Here is a 20,517-nt window from a genome sequence, read left to right on the forward strand (position 1 = left end):
ACCCAACAATATTCAGAAATATGTTTCTAGTATCAAAATATATCAAAGACAATTTTCCCGTTTGCAATCAACTACGGTCAACTTCAGTCCTCGGTCAAATTTGATTCAAACTTCCTGGTCGCATGGATGAGGAGTTGTGTGTGTGACTGAAGTCTTCTAGTTTCTCCCTTGAGCATGTTATTCCTGCGAGTGTGGTTGAATTTTTCTTGTGGCAAGCCAGCGACTATAACCCAAAACCCTAAAACATATGTGAGCCTTGAACCCTGTAATTTCAGACCTTGGTGAACTTCTTTTGTCATCCCTTCCTTAGACCTGTGCGACTGAATAAATGAAGAAGAGAAGAATATTCTTGGTGATGTTAAAATGAGATTGAGGTCACTTGAATTTAAAGGCTTCCATGGGTGTCCAATTTTATTTAGGGTCGAACTTGTTCAAATGTGCATATGTGGGCTTTCCTTCATAACTATACTTTTCCTTATCTTATTTGAGTGATATTTAGATCGATTTTGTTCCTCTTGAAAAAAGGAATTAAATGCCATCATAATATTCATCAAATGAGATTTACAAAGTGGAATTTGACTGTAGTTGCATATTTTTAACACTCCCTCTCAAGTAGGGAGAATTCCACCTATCAATATATGTCCATGAATCAACATGTCATCCTGTAATCATGTGTCCCATCTCTAATCAAATCTATATGTTGAAACATTCTTGAATCTAAAGAAAAAGAATTAGGGAGCATTAGATTCCACCCTTTATAACGTCAAAGAGCATATGTCAATCCAAAAACAATTTTAGGGAGCACATCTCAACCTGGAAACTCATGGAGGAGCTAAACATCTACAACCAAATATAGAGAAATAGGTGATATAGGGGATCACATCTCAACCCATCATATTTCTCACCTATCTTCCCAAAAATGAACCTCAATATTCATGTGGTAGAATACCTACATCATAGTCAACTTGGGTTGTACAACCCCATCTACACTCTCAACCTGTTGGCCAGATAGGAAGCAGTAATCCCAACAAGCCGAGCTTGTGGGTATGATGCAAAGTAGGGTATACTATGCAAAGACCAAGATAGGGGAGAAACATCTCCAACCCTATGGGTAACAGATAGGGGAGAAACATCTACAAACTTATTTTCCATAGATCCCTCAACCCCAAGAGCCCTCTATCTCAATTCCTCACCTTGGAAGCTCGGACGGGGGGGGAAGAGTTGGCTCAGTATTCTTGATCAGTGATTCCCCTTATTAGGAGGGATCACATCCATCAATCCAAGCTTCTCTCTAAAGACCAAGAACTTCCCTTTTGACAAATCCTTGGTTAGAATATAGGCAATCTACTCATCTGTCAATATGTGATGGAGCCAAACAGCTCCTCTCTGTACCATGTCTCGAATGAAGTGATATTGAACCTCTATGTGTTTTGAATTGTCATGAAATACAAGATTCTTTTCTAGATGGATCCCACTCTTGTTGTCATAATATATCACTATAGTATCTAGGACATCCTCAAATATCTCTCTAAAGAGCTTCCTCAACCAAACTACTTCGCAACTAGACATGCTAGCAGCAATATACTTTTCGTCAGCGATACTCAATGCTACATACTTATGCTTCCTACTCATCCACGATATCATGGCAGATCCAAGGCTGGAAAAAATCCAGTTGTACTCTTCCTATCGACAATATTTCCTGCCCAGTTGTTATAGACATTTTTGTGCCTCGCAGCACGGAGCATGAAATGTCGATAATTACAGGGATCCTCAGTCCCTAAACATGTTGTTCTTACCCCTAGAAGAACAAGGTCAGCAAACCACAGCACTTCCCATCAGTTCTCCACCTGAAAACACTCAAAAACAGGCTATTTTTGGATCATGTCAGCTGCTCCACTGAGCATCTGCGCTGGAATGCAACTGCTCCTCCTTGTACCTGCGCTGAAAGTCAAATCTAATGAAGGCTACCTGCGCTAGGCGAGATTGGCCAAGTGGCACAGTCATTCTGCAAGGTGTCAACTGCCCAGGAAGCTTCCAAACTGACACTTGGTTCAAGAGATTCGCCCTGTGATGAGTAAGAGGTACTTGATCTCCATGTGGAAGCAAGGATCTCCAAGTGGACTCAAGAACTGAAGATTAACTAAAGTGGGAGAGGACACTAGTCAGCTTTATGCCAGCCTCAAGCTGACTCATCCTTTCTCCAAATCTCCTATATATAGAGCTCTTCTATGAGGTCTAAGGAGGCTGGAATTTTGTGCAAAGCAAGGAAGTGTTGTTGGTTTACAGTTAGAGCTATTGGGTGATTGCTTTTATAGAGGTGAAGAGGAGATTTCTTGCTGCTGGGGAGGTGCTGCTGGATTGGAGCCATTGATGGTTGTAACCTTCTCAGAACCCTTTTACTTCTATCAATAAAGCTTTGAATGTTCTCCTATATACTTGTATTGCATTGATGTATTGTATTTACTTGTATATCTGATTCACTCTAATCCATGCATCAGTTATGAGTACATGTTTCTTGTAGTTTTCCTTCTCTTGTTTGTGCAGGATCTTTGTGTAGCTGGGCCGGCAAAGGGAGCAAGGAGCTGGGAACAAGAGACAAAGAGAGAGGATAGGATCGACAAAAGCGAAGGATATCGGTTGGTCAATCTTTTCTTCCTTCTCTGTACTTTCATAAAGGAAAATATCAAAGCTTTACTTTCAGTTGTTGCTAAGGACTGTCACCCTTAGAGTAGGGATAGCGTCATCCGAGTCGGATACTTTTCCCCACAACAAACTGGCGACTCCGCTGGGGAGCCTATTATCTTGTTGGTTTATTGTGTTTCTTGCTATTCATCTCATAAACAAGGAGAGCACCAAATCGAACTGCAATTGAGTCCTTCAATTGCAAAGTAGAGGGCAGCTGCTCTGGCTCAGTTTTCTGAGCAGATTCATGATTTGAAGAGCTGATCTACAAAAGACTCTTGTACTCTTTGTGATAGATTTTCATCCTCTTGATCATCCCTTAGCTTGTACTTGACCTATAGCTTTTTATTTCAGCAAAAACAGTGAATTTTTGAGCTTTTTATGACCCGGAAATCCTTGTAAACGCAACTCTCGTGTCTCAGTGCAGGCTGTCCACAGGCAGTCTGCATTCCAGCGTAGGTACTCCCTTCGGGAACTGCGCTGAGAGTCAATTTGACAGACCAGAGCCTGCGCTGATCCAGTTAGGCTATGTCTTCCTGAGGTTTCCCATTGTGTCTGAGCCCTGTTTTCACTGTTGTTTTGCTGCTGATTGCTTGTCATTGTACTTGCTGTAAACCAACTTTCCTTGACATTATTCCGCCTCAGTTGTGTGATGAAACTGTGATTGTTCTTTCAGTATTTCTTGTTTCAGTTACAGTTTCCCATTGTGAAAAGCGAACCAGTATAGCTGTGGCCTCTTAGATCCTGAACTGTAAAAGTGTCTTTATGGTCTTAAGAGCTAGTTTTATTACTGTTCATGGCTGTTTGAGTTTGTTTGTTTTTCATTTTATGGTTTGAATTCATACATTTTTAGTGTTGAAACAAGTACCTGTAAGGCGTCTTTTCATTTTAGACAAAACTTGTTTGTTTACGCTTCAAATTGAATTCGAAAATTATACGACAATTTCCTTTTTTGTCTACATCAACATTAAGGGAAAAGAAAAGAAATACATGCATCTTGCATTTGCATTTTTTGATAAGTTTGCGTGATTGATCTATGAGAAAGTGCATTAGTTTGTGCTTTGTGCTCTGTGTGGAAAGATAATGTTTTTCTCTCCCCTCAGTAGTTAGGATTTTCAAAGCTAAAAAGATTGTAAAGCTTGCTTATCATTTTAGCTGCATTTAGGAATTTGTACCAATACATCTCGTGGTGATCCTGAAAGACAAACTGCTAAACAAGATCAACTTAAAATATATTGAATGAATCTAAAAACGCTTTGTAACATAACGCTCACAATAGAGGTCTAGGTAGAGACGTGTTCCGGCGTCGTTAAACGTAGTGACTGTCGATCTCTACGAAGGTGGGTGATTCCTCCTAAGAGTCGGTGGCACTAATACGGACTTGTGCTCCCGCGTACCGTCGCGTATATTGGGAGACCCCTATAGGCATTTATCCTTTATCCTTAGGAAGCCGTGTCGGCCGCCCTACTGATCGCGATGCAGTGAACACAGCATTCACGAAGATCGACCACCCGTACCGTAAAACGTATTCTGTGGTTTCGCGAAAGGTTTGGCACACCCTCTGCCTAGATCTCCAGAGCAGTTTCTTTTGGCCCTTTTCAAACTCTATAACTGAAAAGGTCCAACCGAGCATTTGTCACTTCGGGCTCGTTAATACATCGAAGGCGACTAGAGTCATCTTTAGCTTTTTCTCGACTCTTAAAACATGAAAAAGCAAAGTTGTGTCTAAAAGCGTCTAATAAAATTCATTCAATACGGAAACATAATTCCCCTTTTTGTATTTTAGTTGATCAAGTAATCCGCAACCGTGGAGGAAAGTCAATTAAAACTCCGTCGTTCGAGGAGACTCGCGAGTCAACCGTCTTTGTCTCCGGAATCGAGAATAGTACGGACAAAGCGAACTCGCTCGACCGGGTCAAAATCTCCCATTAAAGTTAGAACAACAGTTCCGACAACATCTGAGATTCTGGTCACTCCTAATATTTCTGGAATCCCTGCCTCTATTGAAGAAGTTCAACAGCAACAGAGGGACAGTTGTACTGATCCTAGTCTGAGGACAAGTACTTGCATAACTGAACCAGTTCCATCTGAAACCGGTCCACAGAGTCTTGTTGCTCAAACAACTGTCGCTGTCGAAGCAACCCCTTCTTCGGCACCAGAAATCTTTTACGGACCTGACGGTCTTCCTCTTCCTCCTGGTCTGATTGCAATAGAGGAAATCATAGAGGACCAGCAAGCAAATACTCCAACTCATTTTGGAGTAGGCACCACTCTTTTTCCTTCTGCATCAGAAGTTTGTCCATCACCAGTGGAAGTTCCTGTAGAATCTTTAGGCAGTTTATTGGATAGACTTAAAATGTCTGAGCAACCGTCGACATCTAGGACTGTGCCAAATGACACAGCGACGGCAGAAGCTCCTGCTGTCACTCCGACGATGTTTGCCGGCATACCAGCTGTCCCGACTAGCTCTCATCAGCTAGAAGGAGTCCACCCAGGGACTGTTACGACAACATGGTCTGTTCCAGTTTGTTCTTCCTGTATAATACCCGGTAATTCTTATGTTGAAACTAGACAAATTGATCCCTTTGGGAATCAGTTTGGACCATCCAGTCCTCAAAGGCAATCTATACCCTTGAGCTCCGGATTGTTACCATATGGGGGGCAATATGCCCTTTCACTTCCCCCTCCGGGTGGATACCCATACGGCAGTTTTCAACAACATTCAGGTTTGACTGAAGTAACGACGAGTGGTTGGACGCCTATGTTGCCCCAACAACCGAGAGTTGTATATTCAATGCAACAATGTGTACCTATGTCTAGCATCCCGACGACGCCAGCAATTGTAACCGTGTCGCAAGTTCAATCGATGCCTGTTGTATGTCAACCTCAAGTTGTAATGCAACGACCCCTTGACCCTGCAACACAACCACAATCGCCAACTGCCGGGACGACGCAGATACAAACGGGGACCATACCCCCGCATCTTGGTCCGTCGGTTAGTGTCGCACAACAAAACATGGCTTCGCAGCCATGGATGGTGCAATACCAGCAACCTCAGTTTCAACAGGTGTACCAGGGATCTGAGCAACAGATCTTTGCAAATAGTGGGCAACCCTATATTCAGAACGGGTTAAATCAACCACTTTATAGTGGCCAAGCCCACCAGCCATATCAGTCATATCAACATCAGTTGCATTATGCTGGTATGCAAAGACCTACTGCTCAGGCAATTCCATCGTATCCTGGGTACGCCTCGCCAAACCTGAATCAGCAGTTGCCATTCGTGGCGACTCTAGAATTACCAGATTTACATCGATTGACGAACGATCCAATCGCCTATGCCCATTGGTGGCCAGCGATTCCTCACAAACTTCCTTCGGACATTCCTAAATTCAATGGAAATCCTGGCGAAGACCCGTCGAATCATGTGATGACATTCCATCTGTGGTGTTCGTCGAATACCTTGAATGATGATTCGATAAGGCTTCGCCTTTTCCAGAGGACATTGACTGGTCCGGCGGCTAAATGGTATATTGAATTACCTAGAGCCTCTTTCGACAATTTTAGTTCCCTAGCCACGACTTTCTTAACACACTTTCAGTTACCTATAAGGTACGAAACTGGAACGGAGATCTTAACCAATTTCAAGCAGACAACGGCCACACATATATCAGATCATATACATGAGTGGCGTTGTCGTTGCAGAATGGTAAATACCTATGTTCCGGATCAGCTATTAGCTGAGTGGTTTATAAAGTCACTTCTTCCTGCTATAACAGAAGATGTGGCCAAGGGAGGCGTCGTAACAGAGGAGCAAGTTATTGCTCGTGCTCAATATTTGGACTTAGTATATACTCAGTCGGGCACGCTCTATGATAAGATACCTGACGCCCCCAGACCGGAATTTTCAATCCCTCCTCCTCCCGGATCGAATAGTGACTCTCATGCCAGTGATGGCGTGATTGGAACTGCAAACGCTAAGTCAACAAGGGATTCAAATAAGAAAGCCCGTAAGACTTCGAATCAAAAAGCAAATCAAGAAATTCTTGCTTCGGAGGTAAATGCTGTATCTACGGATAAAGGCAAAAACTTCAATCAACCAGGAAGCAAGAAGAAACAAAACAAAGGGAAGAAGAAGAAACAGGGTGAGTCATCCCCTCAAAAAACTTCTTCAAGCCCTCCTAAGAAAGGGAAACCAAAGAGTCCATGTCATATATGCGATGAGGATCATTGGACAGCAGATTGTCCATACAAAGCTGAGCTTAAAAGATTCTTTAAGAGTTCGAAAACCTCAGCTGTGTTGACTGATCCGTTTCCCAATCAAGGTCAAAATCTGGTTGGTATTGGAAATGCTTCCCCGTCGCAAGTGCTAATGTTATCGATCTCTAAGCAACAAAATGATGCTTTGATTTCGACAAGGAGCAAAGATTACGGGAATCCACAGGTGTCGAACAACAAAGGTAAAGATCAACCTAGTAGTTCGACAACAACTTCGGCAGAAGTTGTACCCCCCATCACGCATGAGTTAACAATAAAACCACCAAAGGGAGTAGTACACAAGTCGACGTTTAATCCTCGCGCCAGAGCGGCGCAGCATTATAACATAGTGGAAGATTTGGCCCAATCGCCATCTGCTATGTCGACTCTTGAGGTACTGCAAAATTGCCCATCCCAAAGGCAGGCATTGTTATCAGCAATTGGTGGAGTGGATCCTAAAGATTCCAATCTTGTATCCTTTGATCACAGAGGATATGATCCTCAGTTACCAGCGCAACTAGCTTTCCTTATTCAAGTGAAAGCCCTCAACAAGACTGTTCACCGAACAATTATTGATGAGGGGGCATCTACATGTATCATGTCGATGAGTTGCTGGAAAACTCTCGGATCTCCAACCTTGTCGCGATCTTCGACGGCACTAAAAGCATTCGACGGAAGGACGTACACCCCGTACGGCATCCTAAATAACTTGAAGGTTGAACTGGGGGGAAAAACAGTAGAAATTGATGTTGAAGTAATCGACGGAAACCTTGATTACAACATCCTACTGGGAAGGCCCTGGATATATGCCATGGCCGCAATTGTGTCGACCTACTTCAGGAAGATTGCATTTCCCTTCCAAGGGGGGATTACAATCGTCGACCAACAAACATTTCTCCCCAACAGTTCACAAGTTACGGGAAGCGTTCCGATGATCCATGGAAGCAATCATTCGCTCCAAGATATCGGAGTAGGTCTCCTAAAAGACCCTACCTTAATGGGTACTTTTGCCCTACCGCCTCCGAGTAATCTGGCGGAAGTGGCCACAGTGGAATATGAAACCTTCTATATCTAATGGATCTGGACATCGAGGACGGTTCTTATCTCGTGTCAACCTCGTTAAAAAATGAAACAAGGAGTCATGAGGATAGTTCTTTTACTGTGTCAACCTCATTAAAAAATGAAACCAATCCCCTTTCCAAATCTCAAAGGTAAACCTTCATTCCAATCACCGAGTTGAATGCAATGAAGCTTGGGGGGCATGCACCTCGATTTGCGTTATTATGCTGGGGGCATGCTAACTTATCATCGAGCAGTTTTAGCACATAGTTCATGCTCGTTAAAAAATAAATGCAAGATTCGAGCAGTTTTAGCACATAGTTCATGCTCGTTAAAAAATAAACGCAAGATCCGAGCAGTTTTAGCGCATAGTTCATGCTCGTTAAAAAATAAACATAAGTTTATGAGCAGGCTTTCCTTTAGAGTTCAAGCTCATCCAGAAAAAATGAACCGGTAAATAACCATTTGAGATCAAAAATTCATCAGCCATAAAAGCCTTGGTCGTGTTTGCACCCGTCACCTCCACTTTTCATTTGGCCGATCATTCACCTCCATTTGTGTGTTTACCTCTTTTGAGAAACAGCTGCGAAGAGTGATTTCACCTAGCCATCCTTGTGACACTGCCGTGATTGGAGAATTCCAACTTGTACCTGGAATCAGTTGCTATCCCTGTTTATCACTCGTTCCTCAAAAGACGAGTCCTCTTTGAGCTCTTTTCAGACTCGTAAAATATGAAAAGTTTTCCGAGTTTTGGCCTTCCAGCTCGTTAAAAGGACCGGAAGAGCTATCCCTCATTTAGACTTTAATCTTTTTGGACCTGAGGGATTATTACACAAAAAGATCGAGCGCTTGTCTTGTTCGGCTCGTTAAAAGTACCGAACACCCATCCCTTCTGTATTGTTTTATACTTTTTCGGACTTAAGGGATTAGATGACGAAAAAGGAATTATGGAGTTAACTTTCTGTACCTTTTCAGACTCTCTAAAAATGAAAAGGACCGAGTTTTCCTTGTCGTTAGACTCGTTAAAATGATTAAATAGCGACAAACTTGTCTTTAGACGAGAACGAGTTTCCCTATCGCTAAGCTCGTTAAATCATAGCGATGGGCTTGCCTGAAGGGCAGGTTATAGAACAAGCATATGTTATCCTCCTCAAGCTTGACAAAAATAAAGAGGTACTGGTCAGAAATGACTGGGGAAAAATTGGGAGAACATCGAAGCTTAATGGTAGCAAGTCGCTCTTGAACATGACACTTTTCTTCCGTACCACATCGGGTTGGGTTGTTTCATTCACCGGTCTCATCACCATGGTCTTCGCCAAACCATCCACATTTTGGGGTAATGCTACCAATCCATCGCATCAGTGTCGTTATATGTTCAAGAGAGGTCATTCTGAAAGTGTCAACCGTGTCCCATCCACTGCCATACATTATCCTTCATCCATTCATGATCGCCACCCTGAATCATATGTCACAGTTTGTTTTCACCTCCACTAAAATCATTAGCTCCGTTCCGTGTCATTGATGTGGGATTCATTAAGGCCCTCCTTTGACGGGTCGCTTCTTGTCGACTTCAGCTCATTATCCAAGAAGTTGATCTAGGAACAACCCCATCAGTACTTTGAAGCTTGCATGCCTCAATGGCAAGTTTCTCACTTCCGGCGACAGGTATACATCAATGACCTTCGACCAGAAGATTTTGCGTGGCGTTCGACGCCAAGTCCTTTATTCACGCCACGTGAATTGTACTGCAGTACCTTGAGGGTCATTATCATTATCGGTGATTCCTCTCGCGCTTGTTAACGGTTTTCATCATTGACCGGTAATCAAGCGATGTCTTTCCATGTTCGACTTCAGCGAAATTCTCACATGGATCGACTTGTACTTAGAGTGAAGATCGAACGAGTTTGAAGACCCCGGATCTAGTTTCATCCATCCGGGCTGCGATACATATTCAGGAAATATAAAAGCATTTGTCATGTACATCATTGCAGTAGATGATCATCCTACTCAAAGGATGATAATTTCAGCAGAAAATTATCAGTCTACCATCAGACGATCGTCTGTTATATGTACCAAAATGTATTTATAAAGCTGAGCATGGGAATGCCCGCCTCAGCTAGATCATGAAAACAGAATGAAAAATAATGTATTGTATTGTATTGTATTACAGGGCGCCTCCTCAGCACTGGAATGAACTTCGGACCCTCTAGATAAAGCATTTCACCCGATAAACGGCCTCATACTTTAGGGGGCAACTGTTATAGACATTTTTGTGCCTCGCAGCACGGAGCATGAAATGTCGATAATTACAGGGATCCTCAGTCCCTAAACATGTTGTTCTTACCCCTAGAAGAACAAGGTCAGCAAACCACAGCACTTCCCATCAGTTCTCCACCTGAAAACACTCAAAAACAGGCTATTTTTGGATCATGTCAGCTGCTCCACTGAGCATCTGCGCTGGAATGCAACTGCTCCTCCTTGTACCTGCGCTGAAAGTCAAATCTAATGAAGGCTACCTGCGCTGGGCGAGATTGGCCAAGTGGCACAGTCATTCTGCAAGGTGTCAACTGCCCAGGAAGCTTCCAAACTGACACTTGGTTCAAGAGATTCGCCCTGTGATGAGTAAGAGGTACTTGATCTCCATGTGGAAGCAAGGATCTCCAAGTGGACTCAAGAACTGAAGATTAACTAAAGTGGGAGAGGACACTAGTCAGCTTTATGCCAGCCTCAAGCTGACTCATCCTTTCTCCAAATCTCCTATATATAGAGCTCTTCTATGAGGTCTAAGGAGGCTGGAATTTTGTGCAAAGCAAGGAAGTGCTGTTGGTTTACAGTTAGAGCTATTGGGTGATTGCTTTTATAGAGGTGAAGAGGAGATTTCTTGCTGCTGGGGAGGTGCTGCTGGATTGGAGCCATTGATGGTTGTAACCTTCTCAGAACCCTTTTACTTCTATCAATAAAGCTTTGAATGTTCTCCTATATACTTGTATTGCATTGATGTATTGTATTTACTTGTATATCTGATTCACTCTAATCCATGCATCAGTTATGAGTACATGTTTCTTGTAGTTTTCCTTCTCTTGTTTGTGCAGGATCTTTGTGTAGCTGGGCCGGCAAAGGGAGCAAGGAGCTGGGAACAAGAGACAAAGAGAGAGGATAGGATCGACAAAAGCGAAGGATATCGGTTGGTCAATCTTTTCTTCCTTCTCTGTACTTTCATAAAGGAAAATATCAAAGCTTTACTTTCAGTTGTTGCTAAGGACTGTCACCCTTAGAGTAGGGATAGGGTCATCCGAGTCGGATACTTTTCCCCACAACACCAGTCAACATTGGTGTATCCATGAATATGAACATCTCTGGTAGAATATATCAAACCAAGTGTGATAGTGCCATGAAAATATCTAAAAATGTGTTTGGTAGCGATCCAGTGTGCATGGAGAGGCAAAATCATCAATTGACTCAATGTATTCACTGCATAGCATATGTTCATATGGGTATTGAATAGAAACATCAGTACCCCAATCAACTTTCTATACTCAGATGGATTCGCTAAATCGGGTCCTGCATATTCTCCACATAACTTCTTGAAGTTCATTTTCATTGGTGTGGGTAGTGACTTGCATTCTATCATTCCAAATATTTCCAACAGCTTCACAACATATTTTCCTTGTGAAAGGAAAATCACTATGGGCCTTTTCCACACCTCAAGGCCTAGAAAATAGTATATGAGTCCAAGGTCCTTCATCTTGAATTCAGAGGCTATCTCCCTCTTACACTCAATCATCAAAGCCTCACTACTTGTCAAGAAAATATCATCAACATATAAAACTAATCCACGATCTTTTTCTTATATATGTGTTAAAGAATTACATGCATAAATTGTAGCTTAACATAGAAACCTTAATGTACACATGAGAGAAGAGGAGAAACACATAACGCATGAAAGAAGACAAAAACTTGATAACGGAGTTCGTCTAGACTACGTCTTCGGGCCCTGCTCGATCAATGGGGAGACCTTCATTCATTAAGTGGCATGAGAAAGAAGAGTACAAGAATCAATTACAACAAAAAAGCAGTTTTACACCTCCATGCTGAAAGATGGCTGAAAAATGCAGAACTTTGATGGAGAAACGGACAACACCATTGCGTTCGTGGTATCGAGAAATTCTAAAACCATATAAAATTTGTCAATATCTGACAAAGTGAAATTTCGACCCTCCTACAAAACCCTGCCTCGAACTGCATGCACTGCCTCCTCTACCTAGGCGCACTGAAAAATTGTGTCTAAATAAAAATTGGCCAATGGATTTTCCAAAGTGGACGATTGGATGAGTTGGTTAAGGATCCCAGTTAATAGGGAGGAGGTCGAGCGGTCAAACCCTGCCTCCTCCTTTTTTATACATCGAATCAAACCCTTTTTTTACATAATGGTTGGGTTGGGCCCGCCCACCGTACCCACCTCCATTGTGAAATTACGTGGTTGTTGAGTTTTGGGATCAGGTCTGTGCCCCAAGGGCCATCCCTACCCAAACCCCGTCGTTCTTGTTTCATGTTGAGCCATGGGTTGTGGTTTATATTAAATGGGTTGGCCCACCCAACTCCCGTGCCTTTTAATGTATGGTGATTCCGTTGGGATGGATCCGTGGGAGGGGTCAGGGGTCGTGGCCCACCCCTCCACCAATATTTTATATTGTTATATGGTATGTGTTGGGGTGGCGGGGTTTGTGGCCTACCACCCCTTTTTTTATATTTTTTTGTTTGTTGTATAAAACAAATTGTGCAAATTTTGAAAATTTGGTTTTAGACTGAAGGAGTCATTTTAATGAGGGAACAATTTTTCCTAGAATCTGGCTAGAGTTGTCCGAATTCCGTCTGCCAGAAAAAGTGTAAATTGTGCCTTCATTAATCCTACCCAGTCATCAAAAATTCAACCCAACTTTGACTGCCTCTATCTCCTTCATCCGGACTTGGATTTGAGTGATGTTTGCATCGTTGGAATCAGGGCGACAAGCACTTCAATCTGATGTCAAGTTCATCATCTTTCCTCCACTTTTAATTTTGAGCTTTTTCCATGCCAGTGGTGCCTGAAGATCCACCTAGATCAATCCTCCCCACTGAGGAACTTTTGGACCCCAAAAGCATTTACACTTAGCGCACTGTTTGTGTCCTTTCAACCCACACTTCGATCACTTGCACGCAAAACTAGTACATTTTTTTTGCAATCATGCACACCATACATGACTTAACAACCTTTCCTTGACAAGAGTTTATAACACACACTCCTTGGCCAAGGATTACATAAAAAGTAATCAATACCTCAACTACTAGTAAAGAAAGGCCAAAATATCATTGTTGCGGTTTGAAGTGATAGGAAACACACCATAAATTTTACATTTACTTGCAATGTATGATTTACAATGGTGGCCATAACAAGCTACTACCTTAGAAAAACCAACTTAACAAAGTAGACCACCATGAATGGGGTGGTTTCATTTGCTAAACATGTTCACCTTTCAGCTTCTCTAGCGATGTTTCCAGAGCATGGAGCATTAGACATGTGGTTTGTTGGTGTCCCTCTTTGTTGCAATGGCTACAACGATTATTTTCCATCCAAACTTTTGAGGTTGCCTTGGGGCACTTTCCCCTGGTGTTCCTCCGTTAAGTGTTTATGGGGCCCCCACTATCGTTAGACTGTGAGGAGGGAATTTTATCGTCTGTCGTTGGCTGGTTACTAGCTGTATTAGAGCTTTCTCCCATTTCCTTTCTGGTGTATTTGAGTCCTGCACAACGCGGAAATTCCTCGACTTCGATGGGGTTTATGATGCCTTTGCCTTTGATGCCAAGGCCCTTTCCCTGATACCCCATCTTCTTCAATAGTTTGGATCCAATCCCTGTAGTATGTTTTTCAAAAGCAGCGAATTCATCATCATGAAAATCATATGAAATCGAGGAATCGCTTTTTACCTCCGGATAGCGATGTTGCAACTTTTTCAAGGCCTCATCCTTGGCCTACAACTGGCATAGTAATCTTTGTTTTTCTTCCCTTGCCTCCTGTAGAAGTCTCCTTAGCTCAGCATTCTCTGCTTGGATGCAGTGGTTGATCTCCTCAAGTTCTTGGAGTCTTGCTGCAAGGAGTGCCCTTTTCGTTATGTCTGTTGAAATCCTTGATTCATGGCCAGAATCAAACCCCAAATCTATGGGTCCTCCTGCCACGATCCCAAGGGCTGTAAACTTCATTTCATCGCCGGAATCGGACCCCAAGTAAATGGGCCTACCTCGTGCAAATGCTGCAGCTGCGACCTTCTCATCTTCCTTTGACTTGGAATCTTGGTTTTGTTGCACGGTGGTGACAACCTTCTGCTTCCCCTTTCTGTCATTCCTTTTAGGTCTTGGCTTAGGGTTCAACTTCCAACAATTTTCTTCATCATGCCTCTCTTTCTCACAATTTGTAAAAGAGGGATTTTCTCCTCTTCTCTTAGTTGTTGCGGCTCTCTTTAGGTGGTCATCCCGTTCAAGTGTTCCCCTATTTTCCAGATGAATGGCCTTTACACTAGCAAAGCCAATGGTAGTAGGTTCAATCAATAATAATGAATGTCTAATGTAACTATGTAATGATCCAATATAATTAGTTACTACTTCGCGTGAATCAAGTACAATGCCCAAATTAAGTTCTTGTTTTCTAAACTCCTCGGTAAAGCTTTCTACATCCTGACCTCTGCCTTGCCTTAATTATTGCCAATCCATTAAGGCTTTTTTCTTATAACCCAAAGGATAAAATTGTTCCTTTAATCCAGAAATGAAACTAGGCCGTAAGGAAAGAAGATTACCCACACTTTTACTGCTTCGCAATTTGCTTTCCCACCAAACGAGAGTGGTGCTACTCAACCGAAGAGAGCTCAGCTGAATATTTTCCTCATCCTCTTTGATCTGCTAATCCTGTAGTAGATTTGAATCTACCTAATCCAATTATTAAGCTTCTCTGCATTACTTTCACCATTAAACATGGGAAGATTAAATTTGACATCTAATTTAAAGAAAGGTTTCTTAGATGCACCCCTTGAATTTCTACGATGATGATGATGAGAGGAAGAAGAGAATTCGCTCGTGGAAGGAGAAGGAGGGGGTTCTTCTTCACCATTTCCATGCACTGAACCTTGTTCTTCTGCCTTTCTCCCTTCTACTTTCTCCAATCTTGAAGCAAATTACCTACATTTTCTGCCATTGCATAGAAGGTTTTGTGGAAATTGAGCTCCTCTTCATCTGCCATGTTTCTCCTTCGATGTGCACGTCTCGCTTTGGGATCAAAAGACTTTAGTTTCCCTTCACCTCTTCGGAGCCTGTTTCTTGTTAGCATACAAACATGCAATTCACATCTAAAAAGACCTGCTCTGATACCACTTGATCCACGATCTTTTGCTTATAGATGTGTTAAAGAATTACATGTGTAAATTGTAGCTTAACATAGAAAACTTAATGTACACATGAGAGAAGAGGAGAAACATGTAACGCATGAAAGAAGACAAAAAAACCTGATAACTAAGTTTGTCCATCTTGGACTACGTCTTTGGGCCTTGATCGATCAATGGGGAGGCCTTCATTCATTAAGTGGCATGAGAAAGAAGAGTACAAGCATCAGTTACAACAAAAAAAGGAGTTTTATACCTCCATACTGAAAAATGGCCGAAAAATGCAGAACTCTGATGGAGAAACAGATAGCGCCATTGCATTCGTGGCGTCGAGAAATGCTGAAACCATATAAAATTTGTCAAAATCTGACAAAGTGAAATTTCGGCCCTCCTGCAAAATTCTGCCTTGAACTGCGTGCACTGCCTCCTCTGCCTGGGCACACTGACAAACTATGTTTAAATAAAAATTGGCTGGTGGATTTTCCAAAGTGGACAGTTGGCTGAGTTGGTTAAGGATCCCAGTTAATAGGGAGGAGGTTGGGTGGTCAAACCCCTCCTCCTCCTTTTTTTATACATCGAATCAAACTATATTTAAACAAACCCTTTTTTTTACATTATGGTTGGGTTGGGCCCACCTTGGGCGGCCCGCCCACCGTACCCACCTCCGTCGTGTAGTTAAGTGGCTGTTGAGTTTTGGGATCGGGTCCGTGCCCCAAGTGTCGACCCTACCCAAACCCCATTGTTCTCATTTCATGTTGAGCCAGGGGTTGTGGTTTATATTAAATCGGTTGGCCCACCCAACTCTCATTCCTTTTAATGTATGGTGATTCCGTTGGGATGGATCCATGGGAGGGGCCAGGGGTTGTGGTCTGCCCCTCCACCAATATTTTATATTGTTATATGGTATGTGTTGGGGTGGCAGGGTTGGTGGCCTGCCACCCCTTTTTTTATATTTTTTTGTTTGTTGTATAAAACAAATTATGCAAATTTTGAAAATTCAGTTTTGGACCGAAGGAGTCATTTTAACGAGGCAACAATTTTTCCCACAATCTGGGAGAATCCTTGAGCCACGAACCTTGCCTTGTATTTATCAATGCTACCATCAACTCCATGCTTGATCTTGAATATCCACTTAGAAGTCACCACAAATTTCTCCTTCGGCCTTGGAACAACATCCATACATCATTCTTCATAATTCATTCATATTCTTTGGCCATAACATCTTTCCAAAATTTTTCTTTTACAGCTTCTTCGAATGTGGGAGGTTCGACTTGAATCATAGTGCTCATGGATGTAACATATCCCTAATACATGCATGGCTTCTTCCTTTCTCTAAATGATCTTTGAACAGGAGCTTGTCTCTCATCATCACATAATGTGTCTCAAAGCCAAAATGACCTCTTCCTAGCGGGACGATCACATGGGGGAGGATCTAAGGGATCAATGGGCTCCATGGGATCATCAACAATATATGTCTTAGATTCAGGCATAAAAGTATCATCCAAAATATCCATATGATCATTCTTCTCAAGAGGAGGAGGCATAGGAAGGTCCCTTGCTTTTCCAAGGGCGAAATTTTCATCGAATGTAACGTCCTTGCTAATTTCAAGCTTCCTTTGACCAAGAATATATATTCTAAATGCCTTAGAATTTTCAAAATATCCAACAAACTTACTTTTTCTTCTCATGGCTTCCAACTTGTTTCTTTTGTCCTTCGACACATGAAAGTGTACGGTGTAGCAAAAAATATAGAGATTTCTAACATTGCACTTGACACCTATGAACACTTCTTTGAGGGTCCTGTTGTTCGATGCTTGATGAGGCACCCTATTTTGAACACATTTTGAACATATACAGTAGCATTTGTTGCTTCTCCCCAAAGGAACTTTGGCAACTTTTGATCATGGAGCATGGCACGAGCAGCTTCTATAATATACATGTTCCTCATTTCAGCTACCCCATTTTGTTCAGGAGTATAAGGCACAGTCGTTTCCTTCTTGATACCCTCCTTATTGCAAAAATTCAATGAATTCATTCGAAGTGTACTCTCCACCATTGTCAGACCTAAATATCTTGATTTTCTTCCCTGATTGATTTTCGATCAAATATTTGAACTCCTTGAACATTTTGAAGGCTTCATCCTTGTGCTTCAAATAATATATCCATGTTTTTCTTGAAAAGTCATCAATGGAGGTGATATAATAGAGATAGCCACCAAGAGAGTGCACAAGCATTGGACCACCCAAGTCAAAGTTAATGAGATGGAGGATGTCATTTGTCTTGTTCCCACTAGAGGGGAATGGTCCCCTTATCTTCAACCCACTGGTACATCCTAGACATACTCCATCATGCTGGGCTTGAACCTTAGGAATCCCTGAGACTGATTTCTCCAATTTCATAAGAGAATCATAATGTGGATGGGCCAATATTAGGTTTCGTAGCTCGCTTAGATGATTAGTATCAAGGACCAATGCTAGAAGTGGTCTTCTAGTAACCCTGTAGACTCCTTCATATCTTAATCCTAAAGTAAATGAATCTCCCATAGGTGATTCAACAGGCCAAGTAATAACCTTGCCCCTGATGAAGGCACCCCTCATCCCTTTTTCCAAAGCGGATATTGATACCAAATTGTTCTTTAACCCTAGCACATACATCATATCGTGGAGAAAAATTGATTCTCCTGAATTCGAATGAAATTCGACGAACCCAAAACCTTTAACGTGATGAGTGGATTTTTCTCCAAGAACGATTTTCAAATTTGACTCCCTCTCCACCAAATTAGAGATAACTTCCTTATAACCAAAGAAGTGATGAGTGGCCCCATTATAAACCAACCAATTATTGCACAAATCTGGAGGAGAGGAACTAGTAAGAGCGGAAATAAGAATATATTCAGATTGTTTACCAACATTAATTTCATACCTAGAGTATCTTAAATTATTTTGAGGACGATGCACTTGGATCATATCTTCTTCTTCTTTCATCTCTTCCGTTATGATCATTCCTTCAATCATCTCTTCTTCTTTTATCATCAAAATTGTCGTTGCTTCTAGTTTTGTAGCGTAGACCATTTTTATTTTCGGGGAAATCTCGATCATAATGACCCTTCCTGTTGTAGGCCATTTTGTCACATATGGTCAATAGGCCTTCAAATGGGACCAATTCACATATTTTCACATATTGTCATCATCCCTACACAAATCCCTAAGCATGACTCTATTGAATCCCTAAGTTACTGCTCTTGATTGTTGAGTTTCCAAGCTTTTAATGCCCAGTGCACTCTAGCCCTTTAGGGACAAGTGTTGACCACCAGGTTTACCCTATCTGCACCTACATTGATCACCAACATATTATCCCTTCTTGGGGGTGTGTTTATTCTAGAAATTCGGGAAAAATAAAAATAATATTTAATCTTCCTCTTCCATAAGCTTCCTAAGATTGTGTTATCACTCAGGTTGTTCCCCAAAAGATCTTGAGAAAAGGGAATACGGCCGAGGTAACCACACTAGTCTTTTAGCTGCAGATTCTAGCCAATCTGCAACCAGAGAGGGCTCTCTCTTTATAATTTAGATTTGTTTTGTTATATGTTAGGCTAGTTATGAAGCACAAGTATTTTTTTAGTGTTTGGAAGGTGACATTTAGTAGAATAGGGCTGCAAGATAAGAGAATTTCAGACCATTGGGTTAATGGAGTCAGTTGGAAATGAACCTCTGGTATGGTTTCTTAGGAAAAAGGAGGACTACAGAGCAAGATAATTAAACATAGAACAATTTTCAAGCTGGAATAAGATGAAATGAAGTCAGGGAATGAAAGGCAATCAAGAATCTTTCATTATGCTAACAGAGGGAAGTTGAATAAACATTACCAAGGAGCAGTTAAGAATTCCTTGATGATATTTAGAGTGAAAGAACCAAGGAGACAAGAGCAGTCAAGAATTCTTGCCTATGCTGGTCCTGTAGAAAACATAAAAATTAACAGGAATTGAACACAGAGTACAGTCACATAAATTCTGGGTTATTCTTTTTTCCTGCAATTAGAGCATGATATATAGATGATAAATAAACATAGAAACAGTAAAACAAGGGTAAAAAGACTTATTGATCCATGAAGTAACACGAGAATTTTGCAACATATTCTTCTGCCATCAATTCCACAACCAAAAAATTCACCAGCAAAGCATTCCAGCAATATTTATTCAGAAAGTTTCTCAAAATTACAGCGCAGGTCCAGAATGATATTCACTAGCCAACAACAATACATCTCATGAGGAGGTATTTATAAAAAAGAGTTACAAAATATCTCATAGACAAAATATCAAGCATTAACTTCATCCATCTACTTCTTTAAAGGCAGTAGATGGCATTGAAAACCGAGCATAATCAATGCAGAAGTAACTTGCGTTGTGTTGGCTGCCTTAGGTGGTCTGATATATTTGACTTTTGGACTTAATAAGTCGGCTGGCAGCTGTTTCTTTATCCCGTGTTCCTGTGTTGTTGTCCTGGCCCTTCCATCTGTGCCCGATTTCTTTTTAATGCGTTTTGGCGTGAACGCCTTCCTTGCTGTCTTCATATTTATGATAGGTGGCATGCACATTAAATTTGATTAAATGCAGATAAACAAACAAAAAAGAATTAGTGCCAACACTACCTTGGTAAAATCTCCAACATGCCCTGCCACCATTGATCTGTTGGCAACTGGTGTCTTTGTAGTTTAATTAATGTCTCATCAGCTTCAGTATACCTGTAGTAATTGGGCTGGACTTCAAAAAGATGTGTCATCTCATGTTCAATGTAGAACAGATTTTCTAATTTTTCATATAAACTCTGTCCAGAGGGAGGTACTATCTCTTCTGAAATGCTTGATGATGTTGTAATTTGATTGGTAACATAGGTATTTACCCTGTGAGCATATTGTTCATGTGTTAACAGTCTCCCATTGCTAGTCAATAAGCTGGGTAATCCTTTGCTCTGCAACACTGCTAACTTTTCTCTGAAGGCATTTATTTCTGTCTGCACTTCTTGGCACTTTCTTTCTAAAGTTTTTACGAAATTCCTCATGGTCAGCACCTTTTTTACTGTCAAAATTGTACATGTTCTGTCCTGAATATCTAGAG

This window comes from Pinus tabuliformis, chromosome 4_2, assembly GCF_031772625.1.
Source record: "Pinus tabuliformis cultivar Carrire ecotype Pingquan chromosome 4_2, CPIR1, whole genome shotgun sequence".
Lineage (NCBI taxonomy): Eukaryota > Viridiplantae > Streptophyta > Pinopsida > Pinales > Pinaceae > Pinus > Pinus tabuliformis.